Consider the following 18,187-nt stretch of genomic DNA (forward strand, 5'->3'; position numbering starts at 1 on the left):
TACTTATTATCTTCTGTTGCTTTCCTGAGAAGTGACAAGATTGATTTGGGACCAAGAATACATTCAGATCTCAGACAGGTAGTTCCTGGGGTTTTTAGTTCAAACAGTAGGTAGGGTATGTGCAAAGTTGCAATAAGGAGGACTCCAACCTCAATGTTAAGGATATAGAATATTAGAATAAGGAGAAAATTTTTTAAATCTACCAGAGTTCTGTTTTCAGATGCCTTTGTCTTTACTTTTCCACCTTTGAGCTACCTTGGTAATGTCTTATGATCAGGTTGTTAGCACGAGGAGCCAGCTTAATGGCTAAATAGCTTTAAGTAAACTCGTAGAAGTGATATGCTGACGTTAAGAAGTCTCTACTCTTCTGTTTTTCATCAAGAAGAGTAGTCTATAAATTCTGATTACTAGAACATATCCTTACATAAAAGTTCAAATTCTATTTAGGCAAAATAATGAGAAACTAATTTGGGTGTCTCTACTAAGAATAACATGCAACTTTAGATTCAGAGATAGTTATCATTACATCCTAATACACATTTTCCCATCTAAAAGTCAGCCTATTGAATTATACAGAAATGTGTGTGTATGTGTTTGTGTGATAGCTGCTAAGTTGTGTCCAACTCTTTGAGACCCCATGGACTGTAGCCCACCAGACTCCTCTGTCTATGTAGTTCTCCAGGCAAGAATACTTGAAGTGGGTAGCCATTCCCTTCTCCAAGGTATCTTCCTGACCCAGGGATCAAACCTGGGTTTCCTGCATAGCAGGCAAATTTTTTACCCTCTGAGCTACCAGGGAAGCCCATAGAAATGTGTAGATATACACGAATGTACATATAGAGAATTTAGTAAAATTTATATGCATATTAGCTAACATAAAATTCCTTTAAATGATATGACAGTATCTTTGAGAGTGAAACATTTACTTGGTCAATGAAGAGTTTGATCTGCTTGTTAAGCCATTAAACTGATGTAATATTTACTAATGAATTATTTTCTCCATTGAAATATTTAAGCATCAATGAAGTAAAAAGTCTGCACTGCAAAGCTTTAGAAAGAATAAAATACACTATGATAATAAAAGTTATATTCATCAAGAAATTAGTAGGTCTGGGATGGAAGAATTTGGTGAAAAGTTAAAATGCAAATTTGAGGTGCCATTTTACATAAGGATTCTTTGTATCTGACCCCCTAAAAGGGACCAAAATGGTTATCTCTACCTGTGAAAACTGCAGTTATCAGGCACTGTGTTAATCGATCGTGGTGTGCAGCCTAAATATACATTTTATTTTCACATGAAGATGTTCCTGTAACGAGGGCCCGAAGTCCCTGCACTTGGTTTACTTAGGCTAAATTGCTGAAAAGATAAATGTATTTAGTGGCAATCTGAAATATATACAATGAGGATAAGATCATTTAGAGAGCCCTCAAACTACAGAGAAAGATACTTTCATCCTAGGAAGACAAAATGCTCCTTAAATCTCAGAAAGGGAGGGAGAAATATGATTTCAGGGATTCTTAAACTATATATAATACATATGTATACATATATGTGTATTCTAAGATATATATGTATCTTTTTGAGCATAAGATATTGTTTATTCTTCACATGTTGGCCTGATATTAAGGAATGAGTTAGATGCCCTAAAAGCAAAAGAACAAAGAAATTGAAATTGTTGGAGGACAAGAATGTGTTGTAACACAATGTCAAGGACAAAGCATCTTAGATACAGCTTTTAGAGATGCTGTTAGGAAGTAAGCTGTGCCAATCACATTCATTGTCATAGCCTTGGCAACCATCATGGGGTCTGGCACCTAGTACTTTCTTGAGAAATACATTGTTATGAAGAATGAACACTGTTGCACACATCCCCCTCAAGGCCTAATTTGAAAATCAATAATGCAAAAGAGATTATTCCCTTGGACTATGTTGATGTGTGCTAAGTCGCTTCAGTCGTGTCCAATTCTTTGTGACCCTGTGGACTGTAACCTTCCAGACTCCTCTGTCCATGGGATTCTCCAGGCAAGAATACTGGAGCAGGTTGCTATGCTCTTCTCCAGGGGATCTCCCCGACCCAGGGATCAAACCCATGTCTCTTAGTCTCCTGCATTGGCAAGCGGATTCTTTATCACTAGTGCCACCTGGGAATTCCAAAAAGAAAGGGCTCATCCGGATCCTGAACCTGGTACCTCTCATGCCGAGGCAAGAACTGTACCCTGTAGACCAACCAGCCAGCCGCCCTATGCTGATGGTTATGTTGATGGCTATCTATTAACTAGGGTATGTATTCATTCAAAACTATATCTTTAAAATACTGAAAAAGAGTTCATACTTAAAAAGAGTTCAAAATAGACATTCTCATAAGATTCCTAAATAAGTGTTTCCATAATGTTATTAGTTCCCTTGAACATAATTCTGAATCAGAAAGTCAAAATGAGTCAAAAAGCTCTTTACTATTTGAAAGAAAAAAGAAACTTTTCCTTATGAAATTCCAAGAGATTAAAATGTGCACAAAGTTTTTCACTGCAGTAGTAAATATGGGAAAATAGAAACAAACTAATGTACCCCAAAACGGATATTATTAAATTATTTATGGCAATTACGTGTATGCAGTCATGAAATGATAATGAGGATGACTTAGAAAACAAAATTCTTCTGACTATGCTGACTGAAGAAAGCAGAATAAAGAATTGTACATACATTGATTACTGTACATGAAAACCTAAGAATACATATATTCCATATGCTTGACATTATATGGCCAATAATCCTAGTTGCAGTACTATTTGTAAGAGCAAAAACCGAGAATGATCTAAAAACTAAAAAATATCACCAAAGGAAACTGGTTAAATAAGTTCTATTATATCCATACTTTAGAATGCTGTATGGCATTAAAATCAACAAACTACTGATATGAAATTATTTCTGGGATCGTTTTAAGCAAAAGAAGAATGGTACAGAACCATGTTATTGTATGTTACCAAGTTAATTAGGATTTTGTACATAATGCCTGTATATAAAGAGAATATTTCTGAAAAATATGCAAGAAACTGCCAACAGTGTTTGCATTAGTATGGAAACTGGTGCTTGGGGAGCAGGAGTGAGTGAGAACTACTCTTCACAGTCTATTCTTGGCTATTGTGTAAATTTATGTGTTATTTATTTATTTGAAACATTAACAAATTTAACACTTAAAATTTTTTTCCATCATCCCTACTTGAGTGTGCAATCAGTATATTTTTGTTTCTTTACAAAAAATCCCAGACACTCTCCATTTCCCCGTGTTACTAGACATGCTTCACCTGCTTATGTTTGCCCAGTTGATCTGAAGGACACAGCACTGCTTTTCTGTGCCATAACATGACCTTGGCAACTTTTGCTTCCAGCTCTCATTTCAATGCTATTTTTTCCAGTTCTAAATAATTCATTTTTTCTTCCAGTTTTATTAATGAATAATTGCATATAGCACTATAAAAACTGATATAATGATTTATATAGTATAAATGGTCTGGCTTACATACATCATGAAATGATTGCCACAATAAGTTTAGTGACATCCATCATCTCATATGGATACAAAGGAAAAGAAAAAAAAATCATGTTAGAGTCTCTTGGACAGCAAGGAGATCAAACCAGTCAATCCTAAAGGAAATCAACTCTGAATATTCATTGGAGGGACTGATGCTGAAGCTGAAGCGTCAATACTTTGGCCACCTGATGTGAAGAGCTGACTCATTGGAAAAGATCCTGATGCTGGGAAAGATTGAGGGCAGGAAGAGAAGCGGGCAACAGAGGATGAGATGTTTGGATGGCATCATTGACTCAATGGACATGGTGAGTTTGAGCAAACTCTGGGAGACAGTGAAGGACAGGGAAGCCTGGAGTGGTGCAGTCCACAGGGTCGCAAAGAGTTGCACAGGACTTAGCGACTGAACAACAATAACATTTTTAATAGCATTTGTTACGTAAGTTGATTTTCCTCATACAGTAAATGCCAAAATGTTGACATTACTACAGCACCTCCTTTCTCAAAGGATGTCTTTCTTCCTTACAAAGGATTTAATTCAGCACATGAGAGACAAACTGCATTCTTACATTCCGTACAATTTCAGAGTTGTTTCAAGTAAGGCACCTTTTATTCATGTTACAAATGTACAATTGTTTGTCCTCTGACAGGCAGTTCACTCTCAAGGCTAAGTTCCCTAGATGCCAGCAGAATATCTAGAGCCAACGGGATACAAGTTGCAACACAGCAGCAAAGCCTAGTATATAATAGATTGTGAACTGGTAGGTAACCCTACAGTTTGATGTGGGATTAAAATTTAAGACTTTTCTTTTCTTTTCAAATATGCAAATTTGAGAACTCATTATTAATTAAAAATATTATCTAAACAAGTGTCAATAGTTACATTCATAGGAATCTTTCAACTAGCAAATTTTATCCCTATTTGAAACAAATAAGGCTTTTTTATTTTTAAAAAGTGAGACTACCAATCACAGATGTTAGCCATCAAAATGCTTGGATTCACAACAGGCAATCTTTGGCCTCTACTACCTTATTTGTAAAACAGCATCTAACTGGTAGGTGAAGAAGATGCTTGAATGGGTAACTTGATGTAGCAGACACAATAGCCAAGGCATGGGAGCACTTGATAATGGATGCTCTGATGAGCAACGGCGGCATTGTTGTCATTAATTATAAACACCAGTAGATGGTTCACAGCAGCTCTAGGATATGAAAAACTGCTGGTTCTTTTCATTCATCAATTTTTCTTTTCCAGCGAAAATGTTAGCCATGAAATGGCTATGGTTCCATATGTGTGTGTGTGTTAGTCGCTGAGTCGTGTCTGATTCTACGTGACCCCAAGGACTGCAGCCCACCAGGCTTCTCTGTCCATGGGTTTTCCCAGGCAAGAATACTGGAGTGGATTGCCATTCCCTCCTCCAGGGGATCTTCCCGACCCAGGGATTGAACCCGGGTCTCCTGCATTGCAGGCGGACTCTTTATCATCTGAGCCACAATGCCATTGGGTCCATATAGTAGTAGGTAATACTCAGCCTACATACCAGCACTTTTCAAACTTTCATGATCATGTGACATACTTTTTGACCTTGTTAAAATGCAGATTTTGATTTGGTAGGTCTGGAGTGGAGCGTGACACCCCACATTTCTGACAAGCTCTGAAATGACTCTGTTGCTACTAGTTGCAGAGTACCAACCACATACCACCATGGACTTCACAAAGGGTGAGAATGACATGGCAATGAATCTCAAACAACATACACATGTGTGCAACCAAATTAGAATTTTCTTTTTCTCTCATGCTTACCTCATCGAGCAGCAGTTACATTTCTTAGTTCTGAAGTAAATGCAAGTGTGCAATGGAAGGACAAGCAGAACGTCCTCCCTACATTAATTCCTAGTAGATACACAGGCAAGGGGGAAAACCCCAGTAATATCTTTCATAATGAAAGGATCACATTTACAATGGCTTTTTAAGTGAAAAGGTAAAGATTTTAACCTTGAGATATTTTAAAAGACTGATAATTGTTATTTCCTTTCTTATCAAAATAGAAGTATACAGCCATAGTTTATATTCACTCTGACCCAATGACAAAACAAGGTATTAACAAAATCCTTTTTCTGGTGTAACTAAATATTCATGTATCTAAAAAAACTACTGAAAGCTAAATAGTTTGATAGGTAAGAACACTGTACACTCAGTATGCTGATACAGCCTAGCTCTTAAGAATTCTGGAAACATCTGCTAAGCTTTCATTATTATTTGTATTGCTATGCAAGAATTCCTTTGATTTGCTTGAGGTTAACTGGTGAAAAATATAATTCAAATATGGTAAAATAATACTCTAAATTCTAAAACTCAGCACACAGGCAAAAACATTCCTAGAAGCTATATGATCCAGCTCAATTTTGGTTTGGATTTTTAGGCTTGGGGAAAAAAAGAAAAAACAAAACTGAGATTCGTGGTACGAAAATATAAATATTCATAGCACAACCAAGTACCACAAATATACTCAAAATATTTTTGAAAACATTGTTTATCAAACAGTACTTACTTTTATTATATGCAACACACTCTGATACTTCTATTTTTCCTTTTACCTTTTTCTTTTAATGCTGGTCATGCTTTCCGTACTCAGTTGATTTTATGGCCCACTAATTAGTTATTCAAACTTCTGAGTTGACAATAATGCATCCTTGGGTAACTTCTGGTTCTCTGGAAATTTATAGATGCAACAGATATTCAAGAATTGAAGACATGTATGATGGTCATAGACCAAAATACATGTCAGAGAGCCTGTACAAGGGCATTTCAATGGCAGTTAAAAATTAGAAACCTCATCTCCACCAATACACCTAATATAAATGTTTTCTCCCCTTCTTTCTTTGGAGGATAATATAAGAAAATCACCTTTCACACTTAGGTAGGATTAAGGGAGGTCAAATGACCCAATTACTATTTAAGAAGCAAATTAAGAATTAATATGGGTCAGAACTGTTGAACATAAGGAAATGTGCAGGTAGCAATGTAGAGTCTTTTAAATAAATTCTAATATAGTAAACTGCATTGACCTGGGAGCTACATTGGTGAACCAAACGAATACTATTCTAACATAAACTGGAACTCTTTGGGACTTGTAAATCACAGACAAACATAAAAATAAAATAAGATTTTGGCCTGTGTTGACTCACTTCATGTGGGCAAGGACAAATCTTTCAGAAGTTCAAGCAGCACAGAAATATTACAGACTAAGAAGAGTGCAGGCACTTTTGTCTCAGTTATACAGAAGAAGAAACAGAGCCATCAAGTGTGAGAGATAAGAAACTAAAGGAAATAAAATCAGGAAACCTAAATGAAGTTCACTGAAACCACGTATCTTTGCTTGGTTGGTTGCTAGATCTTTTTTTTTTTCCCCCCAATGGAAGCATTAAGTAATAAGTAAGTAGGTAGCAGAGAAGTAAGTAAATAAGTACATAAATACATGGAAAGCACGTTCCAGATGGTAGTAAGACAAACTGTTTAGAGGAGAGTAACACTACTGAGTGGGTAGTACAGAGGAGTTCTGCTTGAAGGATTGAGTAACATTCCTTATTCTTTCCTGTACAGTTCTTCTCTGATTCCATATGGGAAATACAAGAATAGTGATGAAAGAATCCCCAGTGCAGTGTTGAATACCATGTGGGGGCTTGAGAGTTACTTTGAGTGTAAGGAAGTTAGCTGAATATTTTTAAAACAGCAATATGATAGGGTTACGGGTGGGGATTAAATTCCTTATATTTTTTATCTCTAAATGGTTCAAAGGAAGTTATTTATTCTGATAATTCACCAATAGTTATTAGTATATTTAGTGTATGCATGTCAGGATAAAGTATATGTTTAATAGACTAGCAGGTCATACCACAATATTCTTCCTCTCAGAGATAAACTTTTTCATAACCCTCTCAAGGGCTTCTGGAAACATCAGTTTTTTGCTCAGCTGAATTACTCTGACAGCTTTGACATTACATTATCATCACAAGACTGTGATACCCTTAAATGAAGATTCACGGGAAATTAAAAATAAAAAGAATTAACACAAGTCTGCAAAATACCAGATGAGAATATCAAAGGTTACTCAGATAAAAACTTGATATTTTCTGGTTCAATTAATCATAACTTTATGTGCTTTAATGCGGGAAGCAAACAATCCCTGCTGTTCCCTCAACACCCCTCCATTCCCACTTCACACAAGTTGCTACATCCGTATTTCATCTTAGACTTTTTTAAAGAAATGTTATTTTAGCATCCTATACCCTACAATGATCTTTCCATATGGATTAGTTCTGATTCTAACTGATTTTCCCTGCAACTCAGCCTTTTTTCAGTCCAATCAAAAAGAGGAATATTGCCTAGCAGGGTCTTTATAGTTCTATGATGGATTTTTCTAAGCAAGCGCTATGCCTCTTACTTCAATATGGTCCATCAATAAGATATCACGCTAACATACAATAAACTAAATTGCAAAGATCAGTCATTCTTACTTTCCGTGCAAGTCTGGTCCTACAAAGCACTGTGTGTGCACACTCAAACACACACACAGTGAAATACTCTTAACTCTGGTGGTCCCTTCCAGAGTCACATCATTTAATTGCTTTGGGAATTTTTTTTTTTTCAAGAAAGTTTATCAGGACAACAATGACAAGAATGTCCAACACGAAAAGTGGACATGTTTGTACCTGAGTTTTAAATGGCAATTTTTATTTGTTTCTATAATCATCCATTTATTTTAAGAGCACCAGCTAGAACTGGAGTTTGGAAGACTACGCATGAAGAGGAAAGATGAAACAGATGCAATACACAGTTAAGATCAAAGAGCCCCATCAATTCATTCGGGGAGTCAAGATCCAGCTGAGCCTCGGAGCCTTGTCTGCATAATAAGAAAGGTTGACTAAAACATAAGGATTAAACAGATGAGCTGTCTCCTGCAGAGGCGCGGGAGGGAAGCCCCACTGAGACACTTGTAAAGACACTTTGGAAGCGCACACCTGCTCTTCCACAGTCAAACCTACAGGAGACCAGCCTGGCCAAGAGGTTCCACTAAAGTACTAAATCGCTAGTCTGAAGAGAAAAGAATATATGTCCAATGGATGTCTTTTTATTTGTCAAGATCTTGTTTTCAGTCCCAGAAAATGACAAATTAATAAATCACCTCCATTTTTCCAAGGTGACTTACCCAGTGCTTGCTTTTCAAAACTGAAAAAAAATATAGTGCAAATTTTCCTATTTCATTAAACAGTATTAGGACAATGTCTACCTCATGATTAAGTTTTTTCAAATGAATAGTGTTTCTCGAGACAATCTTGAATAATATTAGTAAATAAATGCTAGTTCCATTTTCCATTCTCAGGAAATTATCTTTTTTTAAGTGTAGCCCATGTTTTCATGAACACAGTTCTGGGTTATACTCACAGCTACGCTAAATTGTGTAATTTGGTTCTAAATAGCAAGAATACAGCATAGAAGCCAAATGCGCTTCAAGCACTGTGCCTGTGACAAATGATACATTTATTCTAAACACCTCACCACAATGTTATTTTGTAGCTTCTGATAAGAAATTATTCCAAACACAAAAATAATTTTCTGTTAAGAAAGCTAACCTGCTTTAAGAAAGTTAAGACATCCAGGCTTTTAGCAACCCAGACCTGCTGGGATAAAAATTGTCCAGACTTGTAACAGCAGATTTCACATTTAATTTTTAAACTCCGGCTCTGCTATGGATTAATGTTCTCAAGCATTTCACATAGGGTGATTTAAATATGTAATTAACAGACCTAAATAAATGGTAAGCATTAGCTTTTGTTTTATTCACCAAAACAAGCAATCAAATTTGAAGTGAGAGCAAGGAAATCTCTCAGGAGCAGAACAAGTTGCAAAATGTCAAGAAGTGGCTTCATGGGGTTGAAGTGCAATCTCTGACCTGCTCCCTATTAGTCTAATTATATTATCACTCACTCACTCAACCAGCCAACCAACACATTTTTAGTGTTGATTATGTGTAAGGCACAATAAGAGATACAGAGAATTACACATGAACCATAAGTAACAATTCTACACCACAACACCAAATGCGTGATGGGAATAAATTCTTGCAGAAGTGGATCATTGAGGGATGAGGAAATAGAAGTCTTTGTTTAGCAGGTGAGATTCGATTAGAACATGAGGGATAAGGTAAAGAGAGAGGTGAAATGGAGAGGGGGATTGGTTTTCCAGGGGAAAAGTGCAGATAGAAGAACCCAGAATCTAGTTTGAGAGACAGCACACCATTCCATTGGCTAGACAGACATTAAATGTAAGCTTAAAATAGTTTGAAAAAAGTGAAAGTGCTAGTCGCTCAGTCAGTTCTGATTCTTTTTAACCCCATGGATGGTAGCCCACCAGGCTCCTCTGTCCATATGATTCTCCAGACAAGAATACTGGAGTGTGTAGCCATTCCCTTCTTTAGGGGATCTTCCCAATCCAGGGATCGAACCCATTTCTCTTGCGTTGCAGGCAGATAGATTCTTTACCAACTGAGACACCTGAGAAGCTAGCCTGAAGAGGTTTAACAGGTAATTATTAGAAGACTTTGATAGTACTAAACTAGTTACTAGTTTACTCCAGTCTTCCTCTAGATGTAGTCCGGAGAATCACTTGGCATTTCTATTGAAAACCCAGATGATCTGACCCACTCCAAATTGTGTGAATCAGAATCTTCAGGGATGAGACCTGAGAAACTGGATTTTTGAACAAGTTTGCAAGTTATGATATTATTTTTCATTTTTTAGAGGTAACAGGGAACCTTTAAAGTCAGGGAGATGTGAACTGAAGGATATGTTAGAACTTGAGGAAGGGAGAACACGGAGACAAAAAGAAAGTCAGGGCAAGTAGCCCAACCCAGAACTTCTTATTTTAACTGGGTTTGTGGTGATAAAAATCACCTCTGCTCCAAAGAAAAATCGATATTTTCATTTCTCTCAAAAGGCTTTAATCCAAAATCTCATCAGAAATTCCTTCCCATCAATATTCCAATATGTTTTAAGACTGACTTTGAAGTTCAACTGATTTTATAAGACATTACTATTTCCTTAAAGAAAAACTTTTTAAAAGTACGCTATTCTTCTGATAATTCTGTTTAAAGTGCCCATCTTCAGAAGGTCTCACACAATTCTAATTCTTCAGTTAAACGTTAGTTTGGTTAATCACTAGTTCAGTTCAGTTCAGTTGCTCAGTCGTGTCCGACTCTTTGTGACCCCATGAATCGCAGCACGCCAGGCCTCCCTGTCCATCACCAACTTCCAGAGTTCACTCAGACTCACGTCCATCGAGTCAATGATGCCGTCCAGCCATCTCATCCTCTGTCGTCCCCTTCTCCTCCTGCCCCCAATCCCTCCCAGCATCAGAGTCTTTTCCAATGAGTCAACTCTTCGCATGAGGTGGCCAATCACTAGAGAGATTAAAAAATCATCCATAAATACTATCATAGTGCTTAAAAATTAAGAGAATAAATAATATTCATTGCTGATGAAGGTATTGAGAAAAAGAATTATTAATATATATTTTGAGAGTTTAAACTGGCACACCATCTCCGGGAGCAGCTGTTAAAACCTAACAAAATTTTAAATGCCTACACTTTTAACAAAAGAAATAGTGCTTCTAGTAGTCTAGCTTTAGAAAAGCAACCACAGAGATGCATGAGGGTAGATAAAGCACATGCATGTGCACACACACATAGATGCTCATATAACCACTGATATTCAGAAAAAAGGGACGTTAGTTTACATGAACATTAAGAGAATTACATTAGGTTAAATAAGCATTACAGAAAACTACTCAGTTACAGTCATAAATTCCGAAAATTTGTTAATATAGAACAATATTCAAGGTGCATAATTTTAAGTACAAATTATTTTTTTAATGTATATATTGGGGGCAGGAGGAGAAGGGGACGACAGAGGATGAGATGGCTGGATGGCATCACTGACCCAATGGACGTGAGTTTCAGTGAACTCTGGGAGTTGGTGATGGACAGGGAGGCCTGGCGTGCTGTGATTCATGGGGTCACAAAGAGTTGGACACAACTGAGAGACTGATCTGATCTGATCTGAAATAAGTGTTACAGAAAACTGCTCAGTTACAGTCATAAATTCCGAAAATTTATGTTATTATAGAACAATATTCAAGGTGCATAATTTTAAGTACAAATTATTTTTTAATGTACATAATTATTCAATTTTTGATGGAAAAATGTGTATTCATATGTTTCTTTGTTTACAGAAAAAGTTCTGCTAACAGTGATGGAATTGGAGAATGGAAGTGAAGGGTAGGGTTTTCACATTTTAATTTACATGTGTCTATATCACTTAGGATTTTATAACAATGAGAAAACACACTTTTAAGTAACTTAAAAAAATTAAAATTTAACTTTTTAGTAGCTAAAAATAAAGTATTTACAGCCTATTAAATGCTTGTTAAAGATTTTAAATAACTTCTGAAAATAACATCACTTTTGAAGATGCTGTTGAGGGGAAACTGGCTTCCTTTCATTTTAATTAGTTCTCAAAACTTAATAGAATTGCAGGCTTTTAAAATCATTCATTAAAGTTATCAATGCACATACTGACTTCTACTTTACAAAAACATTTCCTTTTTAATTATCTATCAATCTTTCCACTTGATGGAAGGAACACTATATTTACATTTCTAAATTATATGAAATAAATATATATCCTTAATATTAAAGATTATAGACTAAAGTATGTAATTATGCTATGTAATCATTCATTAGGACTTCTCTGATAGCTCAGTTGGTAAAGAATCCTCCTGCAATGCAGGAGACCCCGGTTCAAGTCCCGTTAGATTCCTGGGTCAGGAAGATCCACTGGAGAAGGGATAGGCTACCCACTCCAGTATTTTGGCCTGGAGAATTCCATGGACTATATAGTCCATCAGGTTGCAAAGAGTCAGAGAGGACTTTGCGACTTTCACTTTCACTTTCAATCATTCATTAGACACTTTTCATAAGACCGCTTTCACTCACTCTCTGATTTAATACTATTAAGTGCTTAGTTCCCATAAAATATCCTAACATAATTTATGGGAATGTTTAAGAGAAGTGTCACTTATTTGTGCCTGAGTCTGCGACCCCATGGACCGCAGCCCACCAAGCTCCCCTGTCCATGGAATTTTCCAGGCAAGAATATTGGAGTGGGTAGCCATTTCCTTCTCCAGGGGATCTTCTCGACCCAGGAATCGACCCAGGAATCGAACCCATTTCTCTTGCACTGCAGGCAGATTCTTTACCGGCTGAGCTGAGGGAAACCCCTATGGGAATGTTAAATTCGAACATTTACTTTACATTTAAGTGTAGCAATAATTTGTTCTCATAATTTCATTCAATAGATGCTATTTAAATCACTAATTTTATAATGTACTAAAGATAGGTTTTTCCTACACCAACAAAGCAATTAAAAATTAAGAAATTTATATAATTTTTTAAAGTTATGAAATATCTTTAAACTTTTACACATTATTAAAAAAATAATTTCATCATGAAATTTAGTTAAGTAATTTATGTATTTATAGTTAGGTAATTTATGTATTTCTCAGGTTTAATTTTCCAACTTTAAGCAACGGGTTTTAATCTGAATCTCAACTAATTTTAAGAAACATGAGGGAGAAAGTAAAATATAAAATAGTTATAGTGTAAATGAAATCATATTTTTGTATATTTAATAGTACTAATGGTATACTTGTTATCATTGCCGGCTGTTACATTACAGCGAAAGGAACAGCTTTACAAAGCCTGTTCAGATAGGAAATAATATGGAGGAAACTATTTACAGCAGAGTTTTCATAGAATTTGATGGCAATTAGCAAGTCTTACAGCTGTTATTTTATTTAAATTACTTTTAAAGTCAAGCTTTATAAACTGTGAGAATACTTAAACATTGAGTTTTTCAACAAAAGTGGAAACAGTGTCAGACTTTATTTTTCTGGGCTCCAAAATCACTACAGATGGTGACTGCAGCCATGAAGTTAAAAGATGCTCACTCCTTGGAAGGAAAGTTATGACCAACCTAGATAGTATATTCAAAAGCAGAGACATTACTTTGCCAACAAAGTTTCGTCTAGTCAAGGCTATGGTTTTTCCTGTGGTCATGTATGGATGTGAGAGTTGGAGTGTGAAGAAGGCTGAGCGCTGAAGAATTGATGCTTTTGAACTGTGGTGTTGGAGAAGACTCTTGAGAGTCCCTTGGACTGCAAGGAGATCCAACCAGTCCATTCTGAAGGAGATCAACCCTGGGATTTCTTTGGAAGGAATGATGCTAAAGCTGAAACTCCAATACTTTGGCCACCTCATGTGAAGGGTTGACTCACTGGAAAAGACTCTGATGCTGGGAGGGATTGTGGGCAGGAGGAGAAGGGGACGACAGAGGATGAGATGGCTGGATGGCATCACTGACCCAATGGACGTGAGTCTGAGTGAACTCCGGGAGTTAGCGATGGACAGGGAGGCCTGGCGTGCTGCGATTCATGGGGTTGCAAAGATTTGGACACGACTGAGCGACTGATCTGATCTGATCTGATCTGATCTGGATCCTTTCTATAAGTGTAAAACTGAAAAGTTCAATAGAATAAAATATTATATAAAAGGTTTTCTCTTGCTAAATGATCAGCTATTGCTGGAGTAGTTTCTGCATTATTTTGACATCAATACATTAAAACTAGAGATTTCATCTCTTACTGACTTAAAACTTTTGAAACCTTGGAATACAAGGTTACAATCAGGCTCATCTGGAGAACATCTAGGATGAACCAAAAATTATTTATCAACAAAAAGCTTGTAAATGAGACAAAACACATACCTATGAAACAATAAGAAAATATCTTAAAAATAGTGTCACTATGCATAGTACAATCATAGAATAAAAGGATGGGCCACAAAAATACTCATCATAATTTCTCTGGTGTTTCTCAAATATTCAGGTTTGGCTGTATTTCCTCATAACTATAACAAACATGTAAGCAGATCTCTTAGAATATGCATTCTTCAGTTTTATCAATGCTAGAGGCTCCACTCCTGCCCTAAGACTTATCACTGTTGTAACGGAAGAACTGAAAAAATTGAGAATAAAATAGGTAAAGCTCCAAAGGCATATATTGGCAGCTCAACAAACGTTGTTTGCTATGATGATTTTTATTTCTTTATGCTATCAGGGAGGGCTTCCCAGGTGGCTTAGTGGTAAACAATCCACCTGCCAAGCAAGAGACATCTGCCAAGCAGGAAACCTGGGTTTAATCCCTGGATCGCGAGGATCCCCTAGAAAGGAAATGGCAACCCATTCCAGTATTCTTGCCTGGGAAATCCTATGGACAGAGGAGCCTGGGTGACTACAGTCCATGGGGTTGCAAAGATTTGGACACAGTTTAGCCATTAAACAGTAGCAGCAGCAGTAGCTACTGGGGTAACTTGTTTATTTATTTAACAAATATTATTCTGCTCCTCCTATGTGCTAGGTAGGATGGTCCGTACAATGCTAGCTGAGGGGGGACAGAAGATGAATAAACGGATATAGTCCCTAAACAAACAGGAGCTGGTGTCCTTGTTTTAAAGATTCTCTCAGAGAAAATAATTCTATAATCTTTCCTTAGCAGTGTTTTCCAAGTCCAACATTGCTTATTTCAACACCTTAAAATACATACCTTTGTTCTCTATTTCTATTTGCTCTCAACAAACACAGTACACACCCTTTAGATGCATTAAGCTTATGACATGTGCATAGTTTTTGTTTGTTTTTTAAATATCTTTTTAGGTTTTATACAGAAAGGCAGAATAATAATAATAATACAATAACACTTGTCTTAGTTTAAGCCTAACCATTGAGAAAATTAGGATAAGAAGGAAACTGGTTCCATTGTAAACTTAGGTTACATAAATCATATGAGAAACAATCTGCCCAGGTATGCTGGGAGTTAATGCCATAGCTTTGGGTTTAAGAACCATTACTATTAACTTTTTAAAAATGTTTCACAAAACCAGCACTTCCAAAATATTGAAATTGATCTTAATTCTTCTTAGTATTTGTGCAGCTGCAGAACTTTTCATTTTTTTTTCCGCCAAATACTTCAGCTTCATCTACAACCAATGAATTCATTAACTTCATTATTAATTCAAATGATTTTTTCATTTTTGTAAGCCCCAAGGTTGTCTCACTAAGATCAGCATTCTCTCCGTGTGCCATAAAATGTAATCAATCTCTATTATAGTCATGAAAATGGTATTTGTCACTTTGCTGAGAAAAAAAAATCAATATATCTTCCAAGGCTGAACAGGCATTTAATGCAACGAATTGAAAACTGTTAGAGAAATTTAGCTTGCCAGGAGTTTAGGACAAGCTAATCGAAATCCAGAAAATTCACAGAAGATTAGCCCATGAAATACATAGATATACCATAGAAATTAATATTTAGATATTAGAATAACCTGTCATCTCCAATCCTGACAAGAAAATGGATTTAGACAGGCGAATCTCCAAGGGGTTGCCATTTTAAAAAACAAAAGTGAAATTACAGACCAGGAAAACATTTCTTGAATATGGTTGATAAATAGAAAAAGTTTCTTTTTCTTTCCCTATAAAACTTACCAGGTAAAGAGATACTTCTAGAGTTGCAAAATTGTACGAAACCATAAAGACAGATATACTCTCATTGGAAATATACTGGCTCCGGGGCTTTTTTTGAAGTATAGCATATATGTATAAAGTTCAGTTCAGTTCAGTCACTCAGTCGTGTCTGACTCTTTGCGACCCCATGAATCGCAGCACGCCAGGCCTCCCTGTCCATCACCAACTCCCAGAGTTCACTCAGACTCACGTCCATCGAGTCAGTGATGCCATCCAGCCATCTCATCCTCTGTCGTCCCTGCCCCCAATCCCTCCCAGCATCAGAGTCTTTTCCAATGAGTCAACTCTTCGTATGAGGTAGCCAAAGTACTGGAGTTTCAGCTTTAGCATCATTCCTTCCAAAGAAATCCCAGGGCTGATCTCCTTCAGAATGGACTGATAACATACTGTATAATGCATGGAACTCTATTTAATGTACTGTGTTGGCCTGAACAGGAAGGAAGTTCAAGAGAGGGAATATATGTATAAGTAGGGGCTTTCTATGTGGTGCTAGTGGTAAAGAACCTGCCTGCCAATGCAGGAAGCATAAGAGACGAGACGTGGGTTTGATCCCTGGGTCAGAGAGATTCCCTGGAGGAGGGCATGGCATCCACTCCAGTATTCTTGCCTGGAGAATCCCATGGACAGACAAGCCCAGCAGGCTACAGTCCATAAGGTTGCAAAGAGTCAGACAGGACTGAAACGACTTGACACATGTACACCAACACACACGTGCATATGTCTAGATGATTCATTTTGTTGTGTAGTAGAAAGTGTACAGAGGTTTCCCAGAGCACCGGGTTGGAGCTCCTTGTGTCATTCAGCCAATATCCACTAGCTATCTATTTTACATATGGTAATTTTTATGCTTCAATGCTACTCTCCCAATTCATCCCATCCTCTCCTTCCCCCACTGTCTCCACAAGTCTGTCCACTGTGTCTGTTTCTCTATTGCTGTCCAGTTGTTCATCCATACCATCTTTCTAGGTTTCATATATATATATATATATATATATATATACACACACACATACATGTTAATATATGATATTTGTTTTTCTGATTTACTTCACTCTGTAAAATAGGCTTTAGGTTCATCTACCTCGAAAATTCCCTGTCTTGAGCTGAAATCTCCTTTTTAAAAAGCTATCAGTCCTGCTTCTATTCCCATTTTTTTTTAATTGGAGTGGATTTACAATGTTGGTTAGTTTCTGCTGTATAGCAAAGTGAATCAGTTATACATATATTCATTCTTTTTTAGATTCTTTTTCCAGTTGGTCATTACAGAATCTTGAGTAGAGTTCCCTGTGCTATACAGCAGGTTCTTATTAGTTATCTATATATAGAGTAGTGCATACATATCAATTCCAATCTCCCATCTAGTCCCATATTCAGAACAACGTAAAGTCAGTCTGTTGCCTATCCTTTGAATCAATCCCCTAAATACTTAAGGTCACCTGTCACTTCTTTTGACTTGTTTCTTCTCTGGGCATTATCTAGTTTCTTCATCCATTTCTCTCAGCACGCCATTTACCATACACATGGTTACAGAAAATTCATGGCATTGTCTTCTGAGATACTCCAATTTATAAATGTGCTGTGCATAGTCACTCAGTCATGTCTGACTCTTTGCTACCCCATGGACTGTTGCCTGCCAGGCTCCTCTGTCCATGTGATTCTCCAGGCAAGAATACTGGAGTGGGTTGCCATGCCCTCCTCCAGAGTATCTTCCCAACCCAGGGATCAAACCCAAGCCTCCCACATCACAGGCGATTCTTTACTGCTGAGCCATGGGGAAGCCCCCTTTTATAGGTTACTCATCCCACCTTTAGTCCTGCTATAATTACTTATTACATTTACTTTTCAAAATGACACTCATCATTTTCTACATGAGACAACTGAGGCAACTTGCCCTGGCTCACACTATAAGAAAATTTCAGGGTGAGATTCAAATTCAGGTACCTTTTGGCCAAGTCCAATAC

General features: G+C 36.9%; 1 long non-coding RNA gene across 8 annotated transcripts in view; it reads right to left on the reverse strand.

Annotated features, from left to right (window-relative positions):
* The window catches only part of LOC113892773, a 173,539-nt gene that overhangs the window by 101,837 nt on the left and 53,515 nt on the right, over nucleotides 1-18,187 (reverse strand). For 6 of the 8 annotated variants that reach the window (XR_003511132.1, XR_003511128.1, XR_003511127.1 and 3 more), the window contains exon 8: nucleotides 6,080-6,240. The exons of 1 other annotated variant lie outside the window; for it this stretch is intronic. This is a non-coding gene — a long non-coding RNA (uncharacterized LOC113892773). The remainder of the gene's footprint in view (nucleotides 1-6,079; nucleotides 6,241-18,187) is intronic. One more of the 8 variants, XR_003511126.1, reaches the window with a different exon arrangement.

The sequence above is a fragment of the Bos indicus x Bos taurus genome, chromosome 5 (assembly GCF_003369695.1).
Source record: "Bos indicus x Bos taurus breed Angus x Brahman F1 hybrid chromosome 5, Bos_hybrid_MaternalHap_v2.0, whole genome shotgun sequence".
Taxonomy (NCBI): Eukaryota; Metazoa; Chordata; class Mammalia; order Artiodactyla; family Bovidae; genus Bos; species Bos indicus x Bos taurus.